This window comes from Hypanus sabinus, chromosome 1 (genome assembly GCF_030144855.1).
Source record: "Hypanus sabinus isolate sHypSab1 chromosome 1, sHypSab1.hap1, whole genome shotgun sequence".
NCBI lineage: Eukaryota > Metazoa > Chordata > Chondrichthyes > Myliobatiformes > Dasyatidae > Hypanus > Hypanus sabinus.
The window spans coordinates 100,796,308-100,814,576 of NC_082706.1; the positions used below are offsets into that span (position 1 = coordinate 100,796,308).

At 41.0% G+C, this 18,269-nt stretch overlaps 1 protein-coding gene across 2 annotated transcripts in view; it reads right to left on the minus strand.

Annotated features, from left to right (window-relative positions):
• The window catches only part of LOC132395800 (zinc finger protein 407-like), a 469,731-nt gene that overhangs the window by 428,354 nt on the left and 23,108 nt on the right, over positions 1-18,269 (minus strand). Inside the window, exon 1 of one of the 2 annotated variants that reach the window (XM_059972868.1) lies at positions 195-281. The exons of the other annotated variant lie outside the window; for it this stretch is intronic. The gene's annotated coding sequence lies outside the window, so the exon portion shown is untranslated. Of the gene's footprint in view, positions 1-194; positions 282-18,269 lie in introns of those variants that run through there. 2 annotated transcript variants of the gene reach the window in all.

The following is an 18,269-nucleotide window of genomic DNA, read 5'->3' on the forward strand; positions in this document are numbered from 1 at the left end:
TGGTAAGGAAAGAATGTGGGGAAATATTATCATAACATTGCTATGATTAAATCACATCATATCCACATCAAGCTTCACACAACAGAAGTCTTCTTCCTACAGATAAAGGTTAAAAATTAATGGATGCTATGATTAGTATTCATCTTTCAATTTGACAAGGTTTTAACAATTTGGAAATATCAGAAGCAGCTTACATTATATTATTTAATGAATGGATTCATCAAACAAAGCAAGTTGGATGGACGGAGATAGCGGGCATCAATCATATGTAAAGGTTACATCTATATAAATAAAAAAAGCATAATTATTACATGAATGTTGTGATGTTGTCTGAACAATACATAAGAGAGGAAACCCACAAAGGTACACTAAACCTAATTCAGTATTTTTAAAAAAATGTCACCTCCACAATCACCAGGTCCCAATATCAAATCCATTGGCCATTGCAACGCTTGTTTCATTAGCACCTATATTGAAAAGCATGAAAATTCTGTATTAAAACAACACACACAAAATGCTGGTGGAACACAGCAGGCCAGGCAGCATCTATAGGGAGAAGCGCTGTCGACATTTCGGGACGAGGCCCTTCATCAGGACTAACTGAAAGAGAAGTGGACGTCCCATTCCCATTCTGATATGTCTATCCATGGCCTCTACTGTCAGGATGAAGCCACACTCAGGTTGAAGGAACAACACCTTATATACCGGCTGGGTAGCCTCCAACCTGATGGCATGAACGTTGACATCTCTAATTTCCACTAATGCCCCTCCTCCCCTTCTTACCCCATCCCTGACATATTTAGTTGTTTGTTTTTTTCCCCTCTCTCTCTGCCCATCACTCTGCCTGTTCTCCATCTCCCTATAGTGCTCCCCTCCCCCTTTCTTTCTCCCTAAGCCTCCCATCCCATGATCCTTTCCCTTCTCCAGGTCTGTATCACTTTTGCCAATCACCTTTCCAGCTGTTAGCTTCATCCCACCCCCTCCAGTCTTCTCCTATCATTTCGCATTTCCCCCTCCCCCTCCTACTTTCAAATCTCTTAGTATCTTTCCTTTCAGTTAGTCCTGACGAAGGGTCTCAGCCCGAAATTTCAATAGCACTTCTCCCTGTAGATGCTGCCTGGCCTGCTGTGTTCCACCAGCATTTTGTGTGTGTTGTTTGAATTTCCAGCATCTGCAGATTTCCTCGTGTTTGCTCTTAAAATTCAGTATTAACACATTTCTGACCAGCAAGTGACTTAATTCTCAAGAGGTCCGTGCTTCGATTGTGGAATGACTCAGGAGAGGAGGATATTTAGTCCGTCTCATCTGCACCAAGAACAAGATGAGCAAAGATAGTTTTTGATGTCTGGTGAAGAGCCTATTTTTCCACACTGTATGAGTATGTAATAATTCTGTGATTTAACAAAAGAGTCAATCAATGCCTTCAAACAGGGAACTAGAGAGGCATGAGATTAATTCAGAGTACTGCGGGGGAAAAGCCAGGAAAACAGCATTACTGGGTTTTCCCTACTTCAACTCGAGCTCAGCAGTCCAAGTGTTATTTATTCACCCAAATGATAAAAGATTGCCCAAGCCCAATAGTGCTCAACTGATAAGTGACAACCACATCAGTTGACTGGGAATCACAAGCTGGCCAGACAAGGCAAAGAAGAACTTAACTAACCTCAATTTAAATACATCTACACTATTCCTTTCAATCATTCTCTGATTGAGCACAATCTCACCATGGTTTAGCTACAAGTACAAGGTTCAAGACACAAGAAATGCTAATTAACTGAAAGTGGTCAGCAGAATGGAGGTCATGAGGACACTTACAGTGTGGTCATGATCTCCATTCTGCTACTGGAAATAACTGCAGTGCAATTTGGCAAAGAGGAAAACCACCAAGGTCTTCACTCCACTTACTCCACCTCACAGTCAGACACTGATGGAAGGAATGAACCCAGACAAAGTTACAACAAAACAGCTCGTTGCTACCACTTCAAAGCTCTTAAAAGTGTGGTTAACTCATGGTTTGATAAGAAATACCATTTTGTAGATCAAGATGGTATAGACTAAGATGCAGTTAGCACTCAGTCAACATTTGACAAAATGTCCCCTATTCTTCACTTTCAAACAAGGGAAAGAAAAATAGAATCTCCTGGTATGAAAAGACTTTAGAAAACAAACAGGGAATATGAGGCAGCTCTGCTTTTCCTCAAAAAGAATGGAAGATAATTGGACACACTGGTGTGCACTGCCCACCATACAGACCATTGTCCATACAGTCTATTTTACCACACAGAAAGAAGCCATTCTGCTCCTTGCAATGGCAAAAAGAGAGAGAAATGTTTCCATTCTGAATGTACCTTTCTCAACCACAGGATATCCTGAAGGTTTTTTTTTGAACAAAATAGTACTTTTAAAACTACGTTAATTACTGTACTAATGCAGAAAGTGTGACAGCCAATTTATGCATAGTAAGTTCCTGCAGTGATAATGATCAGATAACTTTATTCTTTAAAATAATGGGATTAAAGGACAGATTTTGGAGAGCTCCCCCGCACTTTTTTCAAAGTAAGACTTTACATTTATCATTCATTCACATTTACATTCTTTCACATTTATCCAAGGAGTGCAGTCTGGATCTCATTCTATCGTTCAATCTGAAAACTGACATTTCTACCTCACTCAGTATTGCACCAACACACCAGCCAAAATGTACGTGCTCAAACCTCTGGATTGGGACTTGATTCCCACCGTTCAGCCCTGGGCCAGCTTCAAGCAGTCCTTTTACAACTGTCTCTTTCATGATTCCTTCAAATACATTTCCTTCAAGAGCTTATCCAACTTAACATTCCTAATAAATCTGCTCCTGCTATCTTTTGAAAGTGGAGGGTTCCAGGTCTGTAATACAACATCTCCCCGTATCACAAGACCTGATAGAAATTCATAAAATTATGAAAGGCATAGATTGATTAAATAGAATAGTCTTCCAAGGGTAGAAATATCAAATACATTTAAGGTTAGAGGGGAAAATTTAAAGAACTGAAGGCAAGGATTTATTTGACTGGGTGCCTGTTACAGCCTTCCAGGGAGAATGGTAGTAGAAGATATGGTAGTAGCAGTCAAGAGGTTTTCGGAATGAGCAGGCAATAGAGTGATATAGATCATGTGCAAACAGAAGGGGTTAGTTAAATTTGGCATCGAGTTCAGCACAGATATCACAGAGCAAGTGCAAGTCCCTGTGCTGTATTGTTTTATGTTCCATAAGTTCTACCTTACCTCAGGTTCTTTTGCCAGTCATCTTGAACATGTCACTTTCAGCCCTACACTGAAATCTCAGGCTATTTTCTGGTGCTCGCTTCTCTAGACTGCCTTAACCCACAACCTGCTGAATCAGTGCTGAGAATGTAACCAAACTACAGCTAACACCATAACCAAAAGAATCAGGTTTAATATCACAGGTGTATGTTGTGAAATCTGTTGTTTTTCAGCATTGCAGTACATTGCAATACATAATAATAAAAACTAATAATTACAATAAGTGTGTATGTATATATATATATATGTATGTATGTATGTATGTATAAGCATGTCCTTAATGATGGATGCTGCCTTTCTGAGGCATTGCCTTTTAAAAGTGTCCTGGATACTGGACAAGCTGGAGCCTATGATAGAGGTGGCAGAGTTTACAAACTTCCGCAGCTTTTCCCATTTATACCAGACAGTAATACAACCAGTTATAATGCTCTGCATGGCGCATCTGTAGAAATTTACAAGTGTCTTCGGTCACATACCAATTCTTCTCAAATTTCTAATGAACTATAGCCACTGTTGTGCCATCTTTGTACCTGCATCCATGCATCGCATCAATACATGTTCAGTCCAGGATAAATTGTCAGTGACATTACCACCCGAGAACTTGAAACTGCTCACCCTTTTCACTCCTGATCCACTGGTGTATATTCCCCTGTATTCCCCTTCCTGAAGTCCATAATCAATTCCTTGGTCTTACTGACATTGAGCGTAAGGTGTCAGTTGTGATACCACTCAACCAGCTAATCTATTTCACAACTGTATGCCTCTTCATCACCATTTGAAATTCTGCCAACAATAGTTCTGTCATGGGCAAATTTATAAATGGTGTTAGATCTGTGCCTAGCCACACAATCGTGGATGTAAAGAAAGTAGAGCAGTGGGCTAAACACATCCCTGAGGTGCGCCAATGTTGACTGTCAGCAAAAGGACAAACGTGGATTATCCTGGTGAACATGCTTCAGTTAACACTGTAGAACAGAAGGTTTTCCTGAAGAGACTCGATGCTATTAGCTTATTTTATAACCAAGAACTCAACAGATGTTCCTTACTGAACCCAACAAAGTTTCAAGGAATTGCTCCAACTGATCTGCCAAGCAATGCCATCAGTCAAAATTATACATAACTGCTCAGTCCTTCCTTGGAAATGAACTAAATATTACTTATAAAATACATAATACATTGATCTAATATGCAGCAAATACTCAGTAATGAATTAACTAAGTGTTTTAACTCATAGGAGAGATGTGTGCTCTGAACCACAGTTGGTGAGACAGAGATTAAGTTATGTGTCCTTTGGCATATTAGTATTTATATTGCAAATTGCTAAGTCAGTGGAAAATATAATTGATGATTCCTTAAAACTGAGTGTCTTAGAGTAAAACTCGCTGAGTACAAAATAATGAAGAGGAAGGGAAGCAACGGAAAGCTATAAATTTGTTGTTAGGCAAGGCTATTACAGATAAAAGGCAAGGCAGATGGGATAAAGACTGACCACTAGATCAAGTGGCAGTACAGGATCAGAGAGCTGAATGGCCCTCTCCTATCCTATCTTCCTAATGTAACCCTTCATTTAATGTTACATTGTTGATTTAATTAGCCCTGAAGGAAGCCACGAAGTGTGCAAACTGCAGATGGAGATTTGTTATGGAATCTAAGAGCACCCCTGGGGAATTAGCATGAAATACGCATAATGGCTGCCTGCCAGGCTGGTGTACTGAGGTACAGGCATTCATAGATTACTTCGTACATTGAAAGATGGGGTACTGGACCAAAATCCTGCAGGGGCTTTGTATTCAGATCCTCTGCAAATGAGCTCCTGCAAAGATGTTCTCTGAGGGTTCCTGAAGGCATCCAATAGCAGCTGGGTGCTACATATCCTGACAGTGGCTTTTTACTCCACAGAACATAGAACAGCACTGCACCATTACAGACCCTTCAGCCCACATTTGTGACAAATGCAGTGTAGAATTAAGCTAATCCGTCCACCTGCACATGATCTATATCCCTCCATTCCCCGCATATTCATGTACTTTTCTAAAAACCTTCAAGATATGCCTTCTTGTATCCACCATTGAAAAGAGTAAAATGATTGTGGCTATCTGCCCTATTTATGCCTCTCAATTATATAATATTCCATCAGATCTCTGCTCAGCCTCTGACACTCCAGAGAAAACAATCTAAACTTTCCCAACCTCTCCTTAAAACTCATACCGTCTAATCCAGGTGGCATCCTGGGTAACTTCCTCTGCACCCTTTCCAAAGCTTCCACATCCATCCTGTAATGGGGAAACCAGAACTTCATGCAAGACCCCAGCTGCAGTCCAACCACAGGTTTAAGTAGCTACGATATGACTTCCTAACTCTAATACTCTATGCCCTTTGCAATGAAGGCAAGCATGCCATATGCTTTCTTTGCCAGTACATAGCAGTGCTAGCAATTATCCTGAACCACTGGCACCAAATCTAAGGATAACCTTCTGCATAACATGTGCAGAATCATCAGTGCCCAACACTAAATAATGCACAAAATGCTGGCCTCCATCTTATAAAAAGAATAGTAAACTATTCCTTTACCGTTTTACTAAATAGTAAAATAGTAAAAGATTCCCGGGAACAATCCAATCACCAAACTGCAGAGAATAGAGGACACAGCTCATCGCATCTCAGAAACCAGCCTCCCTTCCCAGGACTCCACCGGCACTTCTCACCGTCCCAGTAAAGCAGCCAGCATAATCAAAGACCCCACCCACCCCAGACCTTTGCTCTTCTCCCCCGCCCCCGATGGGCAACAGTTATAAGACTGAAAGCATATACTACCATGTTCAAGGACAGCTTGTTGTTCTTTTCCACACCTTGTGGTGCATTGGGCAGCAACTTTGCCATTTCTGTAGCATTCTTGTTTGTTTTAAGAGGCTGAGGAGCTAGCTGACACTCAGCCCAGCACAGGTGGAAAGCGTGCAAGGAGCCAACCAGATTTGAACCTGGAACCACTCGCCTCAAAAGTCCAGTGCAGATGCCACTACACCACCGGCCAGCTTATCCTGTTGTTATTATACTACTTACTGAATGGTAACCTTGTGCAATAAAATCAGAATCTGGTTTAAAATCACCAGCATATGTTGTGAAATTTGTTAACTTTTACAGCAGCAGTACAATGTCTAGAGAACCAAAAAACCCGAGTTAAGTTTATGCATGTCTATTAAATTGTTAACTTAAAATAAGTAATGCAAAAAACAGAAATCAAAAAGTAGTGAGGTCGTGTTCATGGGTTCAACGTCCATTCAGAAGTCAAATGGCAGAGGGGAAGGAGCTGTTCCTGAATCGCTGAGTATGTGGCTTTAAGCACCTCCTTCCTGATGGTCACAGTGTAAAGAGGGCATGTCCTTGGTAGTGGGCATCCTAAGGCAGCACTCTTTGAAGACATCTTGGATACTACGGAGGCTCATACCCATGATGGAGCAGATACACTATTGATATCACAATTTATTGCGTTATGTCCCTGAACCTTATCGTTGACCTGTACTGCACTTTCTCTGCCAGTGCAACACGTCATTCTGTATTCTGTTATTGATTTCCTTTGCACTACCACAGTACACTGTTGTAATGAAATGATCTGTATGGATGGGATGCAAAACAAAATTTTTTTTACTGTACCTCACTCAGTACATGTGACAATAATAAACCAATTTCCCAGTAACAAACCAATTTAGTTTACCAAACCACAAATTTATAACTGTCAGGCTCCTCCCTCCGTAAAAGAGAAAGTTGAAGGATGCCTAATAGAAATACTTAAACTGTTGTCGGTGTGATTGCACAGGTATGTCTTCATTGTTGAAAAGATCACACAAGTTTCCCATTAATCCAATTGGAAACTCAGGAGGATATTCTTTACCCAAGTGATGAAATGTGGAACTTATTCCCAATTTTTGAATAGAAGAATTGCATGCAAGGTTAATCTGAATCAATGCAGAAGTAAAAAGGTATAGTAATTGTGAAAGAGCAGGGTTGAACACTGTCAGAGGGAAACTAAGGTGACTGCCCTGTTTCTGAGCTGCAAGTGCCATGTGAAAATGGAGTACTCTTTAATGATAAAGAGGAGAAAATCTGCAGATGCTGGAAATCTGAGCAACACACACACAAATTACTGGAGGAATTCAGCAGGCCAGGCAGTATCTAGGGAAAAAAGTACAGTTGACATTTCAGGCCAAAACCTGACATATAGGCACAGAGGACAACCAAAAAATAGTTAATCAAATCATAAATTTAGCTGAGTAACAAGTTACTTCACAACTTTACAACTCTCCCACCCTTCACATCCTCAATTTCTATGCTCTTACAATTCTGCCCATTTATGAATTTCAAATTCAATCACACCATCATAGCAGGCATACCCTCAGTATCAAGATGTCATGCTCTGATATCCTCTCCCTGAACAACTCTACATCTCTATCACTCTTGCCTTTCACAGTGAATTATTTTTCCCCAAGGTATTGGCCAGATAGACTTGTTAAGTGATTGCACGTCAGATGTACAGTGTCTGGGGAAGTTTTATTTCTTTAAAGGCACCATTTAAATTCTAGTTCCTCAAGTATGTGTGGTATGAGTTTTATGAAGACTGATAAACAACCAAAATGAAAAAGGCAAATTGTGTGAATAAAAGTAATACTGAGAACACGAGTCTGTAGGTTGTAAAATCAATTCAGAGTGGTGGTGATAGTAGTTCAGGAACGCTAAGGCTTCAGAGCATCCTGCCCATGGTAGTAGTGAGAAGAACTATATGGCCTAGATCAGTGGTCTCCAACCACCGGGCCACGGACCAGTACCGGGCCGCAAAGCGTGTGCTAGCAGGCCGCGAGGAAATGATATGATTTGGCGGTATGAAGCAACACGAGTCAGCTGCAGTGCTGACCCTGCTGCCCACCCTCACTGGACCCCCTGCAGTTCACGTATCGTCCCAACCATTCAACAGACGATGCCATCGTCACCACCCTCCACCTGGCCCTCACCCACATGGACAAAAAAAGACACGTACGTTCGAATGCTGCTCACAGACTTCAGTTCAGCATTCAACACAATCATTCCTCAGAGCCTGACTGGAAAGCTGAAACTGCTAGGCCTGAACACCTCCCTCTGCAACTGGATCCTAGACTTCCTGACTGGGAGACCTCAGTCAGTCTGGATCGGGAGCAGCATCTCCAACACTATCACACTGAACATGGGGGCCCCCCAGGGCTGTGTGCTCAGTCCACTGCTGTTCACTCTGCTGACCCATGACTGCGCAGCAATACACAGCTCGAACCACATCAGCAAGTTTGCTGATGACACGACCAAGATGGGTCTCATCAGCAAGAATGATACAGAAAAGAGGTGCAGTGGCTAGCAGACTGGTGCAGAGCCAACAACTTGTCTCTGAATGTGAACAAAACAAAAGAGATGGTTGTTGACTTCAGGAGAGCACGGAGCGACCACTCTCCGCTGAACATCAACAGCTCCTCCATTGAGATCATTAAGAGCACCAAATTTCTTGGTGTTCATCTGGCAGAGAATCTCAACTGGTCCCTCAACACCAGCTCCATAGCCAAGTAAGCCCAGCAGCATCTCTACTTTCTGTGAAGGCTGAGAAAAGTCTATCTTCCAGCCCTCATCCTCACCACATTCTACAGAGGATGTATTGAGAGCATCCTGAGCAGCTACATCACTGCCTGGTTCAGGAACTGCACCACCTCAGATTGCAAGACCCTGCAGCAGATAGCGAGGTCAGCTGAGAAGGTCATCAGGGTCTCTCTTCCCGCCATTAAAGACATTTACACCACACACTGCACCCACAAAGCTAACGGTATTGTAAAAGACCCCACACACCCCTCACACAAACTCTTCTCCCTCCTGCCATCTGGCAAAAGGTACCAAAGTATTCGGGCTCACAACCAGACTGTGCAACAGTTTCTTCCACCAAGAAGCTAGACTGACATCTACATCATTTATCATTATACTGTAATTGGTCCCCTACTGTGCCTATTGTCTTGTTTATAAATTATTGTACTGCCCTGCACTGTTTCGTGCACTTCATGTAGATCCGTGCAGGTCTGTAATCCAATGCAGTTTTTATGTTGTTTTACATAGTCTAGTGTAGCCTTGTGTTGTCTCACATAGTCTAGTGTAGTTTTATGTTGTTTTGTGTAGCACCAGGGTCATGGAGGAACGCTGTTTCATTTTTACGGTGTACTGTACCAGCAGTTTATGATCGAAATGACAATAAACTTGACTTGACCATTATCAAAGGCCCCACCAATCCCAAACATTCTACCTTCAATGCCTTCTCATTGGGCAAAAGAAAGCACATACCACCAAGCTCAAGGAAAGATTCTACTCCACCTTTATAAAAATATTGAATGGTCCCCAGTACAATGAGATGAACTTTTGACTTCATAATGTACCTCATTATGGTGTTGCACCTTATTGCCTGCCTGTACTTTAACTGTAAAACTTTATTCTGCTTTCTGTTATTGTTTTCCATTGTATTACCTCAATGCTCTAAAGAGATCAAATTATCTGTATGGATGGCATGCAGTTTTTCCCCACCGTACCTCAGCGCATAAGACAATAATAAACCAATTAATTTAAATTTAAAATTACATTGACGTGTCTCATGTTGATCATGGCCAAATACAATTAAGTATGATTTTAACTAATCAAGAACACAAACAAATTAACCTGCCTTTTTAATTAATCTAATTGCCATTTGTGAGAATTTCCTAATGCAACTGGCTGCCACATTTTTGATACTGTAAAACACTTGTCTAAATGACAATTTGCAAGTTGCAATATGCATGCAAGTTCTTTCGCTTGGAAACAAAAATCAAAAAGGACTGCATGTGCTGGAAATCCAAAATAAAAACAATAAAATGCTGTAAAATATTCAACAGTTCAGGTTCCATCAGAGGGAAAGAAAAACAGAATTAACTTCTCAGCCCCGAACAAGGGGTACGCAACTTATTGACAAGAAATGGTAGGCTAGGTACTGATTGACTATTTCCTGTAGCTACAGGGTCTAGAACTGGGAGCAATACTTCAGGACAAATATTGTAATAAGGAGACATTAGTTTAACATGGTTGTGATGCTTCATTCCAGAGGACTATGTACAGTCAGTGGCCACTATATTAAGTATTTCCTGTAAGTAATAAAGTGGCCACTGAGTGCATGTTTGTGGTCTTCTGCTGCTGTACCCCATCCACTTCAAGGTTCGACATGTGTGTCCAGAGCTGCTCTTATGCACACCGCCATTGTAACGCATGGTTATCTGAGTTACTATCACCTCCTATCAACTTGAACTAGTTTGACCATTCCCCTCTGATCTCTTGCACTTTGCCCACAGAACTGCTACTCACTAAATATTTTGTGTTTTTGCACCATTCTCTGTAAACTCTAGACTGTTGTGTGAAAAAATCCTAGGAGATTAGCAGTTTCTGAGATACTCCATATGGCACCAACAATCATTCCACAATCGAAGTCACTGAAAAAAAAAAATCACATTTCCTCTCCATTCTGATGTTTGGTCTAAACAACAGCTGAACCTCTTGACCATGGCTGCATGCTTTTATACACTGAGTTACTGAAAAATAATTGACTGTTTAGATACTTGCATTAACAAGCGGGTACACCAAGTAAGTGGCCATTGAGTGTACATGAGTGCATTCAAAACAGAAATCAATGGGTTTCTGATATTAGAGCATTCAGGGATATGGGGATTAAACAGAACAAGGGGCTTTAGGTATATGATGAGCCATGATCTTATTGAATGGCAGATTAGGTTTCAGGAGATATATGGCCTCCGCCAACTATTTCTTTTGATCTTAACATTGTCAAAAGTTATGTGCTTGGTCATTTGGCTTCAAAACAAAGCTGCAAGTGAAATCCTAGCAAAACAATTGGGCATAAAAATCTGGGTTGTCACTCCAAGGCTGTACTGAGAGACGCACACTGTTAGAGCAGTTGTGGACCTTGACTGAACACAGAAGGTCCTGTGCCATCACTCAAAAAAATGATGACCTACTTTCCCAGGAAAGGGGAACTAAAACCTAGAGGGCATAGGTGAGTTGATTTATTGTCATATGTACCAAGGTACAGTGAAAAAAAAATCTTACATACCATCCATAAGATCAATTCATTACAATGATACATTGAGTTAGTACAAAATTAAGTGTGTGGAATAAAGTGTCAAAGTATATAAGTGTAGTGCAGGTAGATAGTAAGGTGCAAGGTCACAAATAGGTCGATTGCGAAGTCTAGTCCATTTTATCGTTCTAGAGAAACCAGCCTGGTATCAGCTGCCCAATAGGAGTGGGAAAAGAGGCATTTCTGGGGTGGGTGAGATCTTTAATTACACTTGCTGCTTTAACGATGCAGACAGAGTTCATGGAAGTGAGGCTAGTTTCCATGATGTGCTGAGTTGGAACCGCAACTGTCTTTGGTTTCTTGAAATAAAGGGCAGAGCTATAATGCATTGAATGTGGATTTGATTTATTATTATCACATGTACTAAGATACTGTGAAAAGCTTGTCTTGCATACTGTTTATACAGATCACATAATTGCATTGAAGCAGAATAAGGTAAAACAATAACAGAAAGCAGAATAAGTCATAGCAGCTAGAGAAAGTGCAGTGGAGACTGACAGCAAGGTGCAAGGTCACAACGAGGAAGATTGTGAGGTCAAGAGTCCACCTTACCTTACTAGAAAACTACTTAAATAGCCTTGTAACAGCAGGGTAGGTGCCCTTGATAATTGTGGTGTTTGTTTTCAGGCATTTCTATCTTCTGGTCAATGGAAGAGGGGAGACAAGAGAATGTTTAGGGTGCGTGAGGTTTTTGATTACCTTACTGAGCCAGCTAGAAGTCTAGAGAAAGTCACAGAGGGGAGGCTGGCTTTCATGATGTTCTAAACCGGAAGGGAGTTGTGGACAAGAAGAGCAATAGTCACATCGTGAACAACATGAATCCAGATATGATGTTTTCTTTGGTGCATAGATAAAACTTGAAGGTCAAAGGGAAGATTCAAAATTCCTTTAGCCTCCTGAAGCAGAGGCACCAGTGCACTATCTTAGCTATGGCAAATACATAATTGGATCAGGACAGGTTGTTAGTGATGTTCCCTTCCAGGAACTTTAAACACTCAACCTCAGCACCACTGATGTAAACAAGAGCATGTGCACCTCCCTCTGCTCCCCCACCCACACCATACACACATATTTCTTGAAGTCAATGATGAGCTCTTTGACTGACATTGAGTGAAGGGCTGTTTTCATGACACCTCAGCTTCTTCTCCTCCTTCCTGTACTCTAACTTGTCATTAGGGTTATGGAGAGCTGTGGTCCCAGTGCAGGTTGATGGGGGTAGGCAGTTTAAATGGTTTGGCATGGACTAAATGGGCCAAAGGGCCCATTTCTGTGCTGTTCTTTTCTAGGACTCTATTTGAGATACAGCTCATTACAGTGGCATTATCTGCTGATGAAGTTCGATAAGAAATTTGCCACACTATCGTGAATGTGCAGGCGTTAGAGTAGGGGGGCTGAAGGCACAGCATAGTGGGGCACTAGTGTCAAGAATTATCATGGAAGAGGTGTCTATGCTTACTGATTGTAGTTTACTGGTCAGGAGGTTACAGATCCAGTGGCAAAGGAAGGTGCTGAGTCGCAGATTTAGGAATTTAGAGACGAGTTTGCTTGGAAGTCTAGAACTGTAGATGAAGCTGTAGTCAATAAACAGGAGTCTAATTGGTGTCTTTAGTTAGTTCAAATAGTTCCATTTATTATCAGAGAATGTATAGTTTATAACCTGAAATTCTTACTCTTTACAGATACCATGAAAAACAGAACCCCCCCAAACAAAACAGACAGAAAAACATTAGAACCCCAAAGCCCACTCTCCCCCTACCCCCATTTCAGCAGAAAGTGTCAGCGCCATCCATCCACCAAGCAATGGTAAAGCTCCTAAAGAGAGATCATGATCTGCAGTTAAAAAAAACTATAGTTTACCTGACTGCTTGGCGTGCATCTTTCTCTTTCTCACACAGGACAGAAAGATTTCACCCATTTCACACCGAAAATGGAGACCAACAGTACCTTTTACTATGTTAGTCTGCCGCAATGTTTTTTATTCCAAGATTCTCCAACTCGAGAATTAGCAACAAACTCTCACCACCAGAGAGAGCGAGCAATCACTCAACTTCAGAGACCTCTGTTCAGATGCTCCACAGATGAGATGAGTGGCAGAGAGATGGTGTCAGCCATGAACCTAGTTTGGTGGTAGGTAAACTGCAGTGTATTGGAAGTTTAAGATGAGAGGTAAAAGATTTTAAAGGGGACCTGAAGAGCAACTTGTTCAAGCAGAGATTAATGAATGTATAGAATGAGGTGCCCAAGGACGTGCTTTGGGCATATAGAATAAATAAAACTCTTAAAAGACACCAGGAACATGCATGGTTTGGACTCAAAACATTGACAATTACTTTCTTCCCACAGATGCCGATTGACCCACTGAATTCCTACAGCAGATTGTTTGTTGCTTAAAGTTTTTTTAAAAAATCTGTTTAAATACATGAATAACAGGGTTTTAGAGGGATATGGGTCAAACACTGACAAATGTGACCAACTATCATTGGTCGAATTTTGAAATAGTGACAAGGATGCATACAGGAGTGCGAAAGATCAGCTGGTTGAGTGGTGTCACAACAACCTTACATTCACTGTCAGTATGACCAAGAACCGATCATGGAGTTCAGGAAGGTGAAGTCAAGAGAATACACACGAGTCCTTATCGATATCAGCAGTGTAAAGGATGAGCAGTTTCAGGTTCCTGGGTGTCAACATCTAAGGATCTATCCTGGGCCCAACATATCAATTCAATTCCAAAGGACCCGAAACAATGGCTACATTTCATTAACAGTTGGAGGAACTTGATATGTCACCAAAAACTCACGCAGATTTCTACAATCATTCTAACTGGTTGCATCACCGTCTGGTTTAGAGAAGCCACAGCACAAGGGTTGGAAAAAGCCGCAAATTCAGTCAGCTCCATCACAGGCACCTGCCTTCCCAGCACTGAGGACATCTTCAAAAGGCAATGCCTCAGAAACGTGGTACCCATCACTAAAGTTCCCCATTACCGAGAACATGCCTTCTTCTCACTGCTACCATCAAGGAGATGGTGAAGCTACACACTCAACGTTTTAGGAACAGCTTCTTCCCCTCCACTATCAGATTTCTCAATAGAATATGAACCCATGTACACTACCTCAGTATACTTTCTCTTTTGGCCTTACTCACCAATTAAGATACATTTCTTATTGTAATTTTGGGGGTTTTTTTGCATTATGTATTACAATATACTGCTGCTGCAAAAGAACAAATTTCACAACTCTGCTGCAGATATGAAACCCGATTTTGGTGCTGATTCTGACCATGGTCAATATGGATGAATTGGGTGAAAGGGCCTATTCCCATCTTGTACGACTGTGACTCTACGCATAGGGAAGTTATCATTAGCACCCTGGCTCATTGGCTGCCAGACATTATGGTGATATCCTGAGAGGTAAAAAAATTACCATGTAATTGCAAGTTGTTCTTTCAAATACACACATTTATGATGTTCAGGCTCCCCACATGCCCTGTTGTGCTTATTTTCCTTTTCAAATTCTTGATTTGAAAACTCTTACGGAATCAGCTTTCACTATCATTCTACGTTATAGCAACTTGCTGCATTAAAAAAAAAATCTCATCTCCCCTCATGTTCTTCTGACAGTTAATTACAAAAATGCTTTAATGTATATAGTGTCTCATTATATCAGGATGCCTCATAGGTTTGCACAGCATGAACTACTCTTGAAGGACACTGCTAGTCACTCTGCATGACCAACATTGCAGCAAGGATGAACTGACTGGTTAATCTATCATTTTAGCAGTATTAGTTTCAGAAAAGAATAATTGAACAGTAATGCAAAGCCAATGGTACAACTTACAAATGTCTCCCTGGAAAGCAGGTCACCTGCACACTCCCAGGTTCAGCCATGCTTAAGAATATCAACACATCAGGTCAGAGAGTAAAATGGTACTGAAGTAAGCCCACGTAATCTTAAATTTCAATGAGCCGGAAGAGCAAGGCCATTCAGTTCACTTCGACACTAAAGAAAAACCTGGAAAACTAACTTGGAAAATATCTTGTGTTACGACCCATGGCATTAGTAGTGCGCAAATCAAGCAGCGAGTTTGGGGAATGAAGATACGGATTGTGAGTTAGGATTGCTCAGGACCTGCTGTTGATTTATGCTGTTCTGCAGTTGGCTTCATATAAACTGCATCTTGCCTGGGCCTCTGTTGTAGGGGTAAGAACAGGGAGAGCTAATAACTAGTAAATAGAGATGTGCATTGCGATAACGTAGTAACGGAACTACAGACAAAAGTAGAGACACGGAATGCAGCCTCAATGACACCCATGTTTCAAGAAATTATGTTAGAGCATGCATCCATTGTTCTAATAGAAAACTGGACTTGATGATATTCATTTTATTCTGTAATCAGGACAAACTCTGTTAATTAAGACTTCCTCTAGCCACCATTCTGTTATCAAAGTGTAGTTTTAATCTCAGCAACTAATAATATAAAAGCTGTACCAAATTAATGCTCAGGCAGATCATCTTTGGCTGGTCTGCCAATGTGCACCAGTTTTTAATAAATCACCCATTATTTCAAACACCAGCTCTGGGTGATCTTTTAGCTTACTCCTACTGCTTCACAGATTTTTCTGAGAATTTTCTGGATTTGCAGAGCAATTACGCATTTGTTGAGGCTAGAACTTAACAGAAGCACCTTTCCAACAAATGTGATTGTTGTCAGAACAGGTTGTTGTCAGAATATCTCTCATATTTGTCATGGAATTTGTTATTTTGTGGCAGCAGTACAATATGTTAAAAAAAATCACTATAGATTACTAAAGTAAATAGTGCAAAAGACAAATAACGAGGTCATGTTCATGGACCATTCAGATACTTGATGATGGAAGGGAACAAACTGTGCTTAAAACATTGAGTGTGGGTCTTCAGGCTCCTGTACCTTCTCCCTGATGGTAGAAATACAAAGAGACCTTGTTCCTGATGGTGGCTGTGTTCAATAGTGATGCTCTCTTCTTGAGCACCACTTCTCGAAGATGTCCTCAATGGCAGAAAGGGTTGCGTCCATGATGGAGCCGGCTGACTCTGCGATACAGCATCTTCAGATCCTGTGCATTGGGAGCTCTATACCAGGCTGTGATGCAACCAGTTAAAATGCTCTCCATCATACACCTGTAGAAATTTGCAAGTCTTTGGTAACACACCAAATTTCTTCAAACTTCTAATGAAGTAGAACCACTGGTATGCCTTCTTCATGATTACATCAACGTGTTGGGCCCAGGATAGATTCCCTGAGAAGTTGACGCCCAGGAGCCTGAAGTTGCTTACCCTTTCCACCAGTGGCCTGTCAAATGAGGACTTCAGTCATCAAAAAATGAAAAGAATTGAAACTTTTGCTCTTATTCTTACATGCAGTCAATGCTTGTTACATGTTTACAAGTTGCAAATTTTACACTTTTTTAATCTTTCCCCCACTTTATAATGCTTTCTATACATAGTCCAAGGTACACCATTTTGTCTTCTGATATTCCTTTATCTTCCCAAAGTGCCTCAAATCTAACCTGCAGGTTCGTTTATTCAATATGGTCCCATTTGTCACTAAGCCAAAGAACCACAGAAGTTAGGAATTGAAAATAGGTCATCCAGCCCTTTGAGTGCTCTGCAACAAAATATGATCACAGCAGATCACCCAGATTACACTCCCTCTGCCTGCCTTCTCCTCATACTCTTTGATCACTAACCACTAGAACAGTCTATTCTAAGAATTGGACACCAACATGATTTGAAATACATTCTGTAAAAGTGAATGCTGGAGATTCATCACTCTCTGGACGTGGAAGCATGTTCTGGTACCAAAACAATGAAGCAATACAAAAGATAAGGAGTAAAGTTTAATGGGTGTCTTAGGTTTTATTGTAATTTTTAGTTCTCCATGACAAACATCTTATGAGCAAAATATTTCCTTCCATCTTAGTGTTATGGATTTCTTATTCATATTTTTCTTCTTTTTTTTAAATTGAAGTACCACACGGAGTTAAAAGCTCAAAGTTCCAAGTTCCAAGCTCAAAAAAAACAGCACTATGTTTCCTAACCAAGCACACAACAGCACCCCTCAAAATGTCAATTAATAATTCTGCTACACCCATCAACACATCCTGGACTCCAATTTGTCCCTATACATCTCACTGCACCATCACCCCATTCACCTCTCCTTGCTTCCAGCCTGTCACAAACTTCTATCTTGTTCTCCTTTTCTACTTTCCTCAACCATCCTCAAACATTTCCCTGCACTTTACAACACTGGATCTCAAATACTGTACCTTGGAATAGGATGAAAAGTTCATCAACATAAAACACAGATCTCTCTACAGCTGCAGTTCACCAGGTAAGTTGGTCAAGCTCTGCGCTTTTAATTAGGATTTCCTGTATCCACAGTGTGGTTTTGTGTGCAAAATCCTTATTGTTTAAATAATATATTGCCCAACTTTTCTAGCAACAGCTTTGAAATCCAGCATCACATTATATTGTTCCATTCCACACCTCATGGTACATCGAGCAGTAACCTTGCCATTTCTTTAGCAGTTTTTATGACTGCTTTTTTTAGGTCAAGATACGACCTCAATGCTCAACCCAGCATGGATGGAAAGTGTGCAGGGCGCTGGCTGGATTCGAACCAGGGATCACTTACCTCACAGTCCAGTGCAGGCCAGCTATCACATTATATAGCACAGGACACTTACTCTGAACTGTTCTCCTTGATAACATTCCTACTGCTTTCAAAGTATATACCTTTTGAAATAACGGCACCC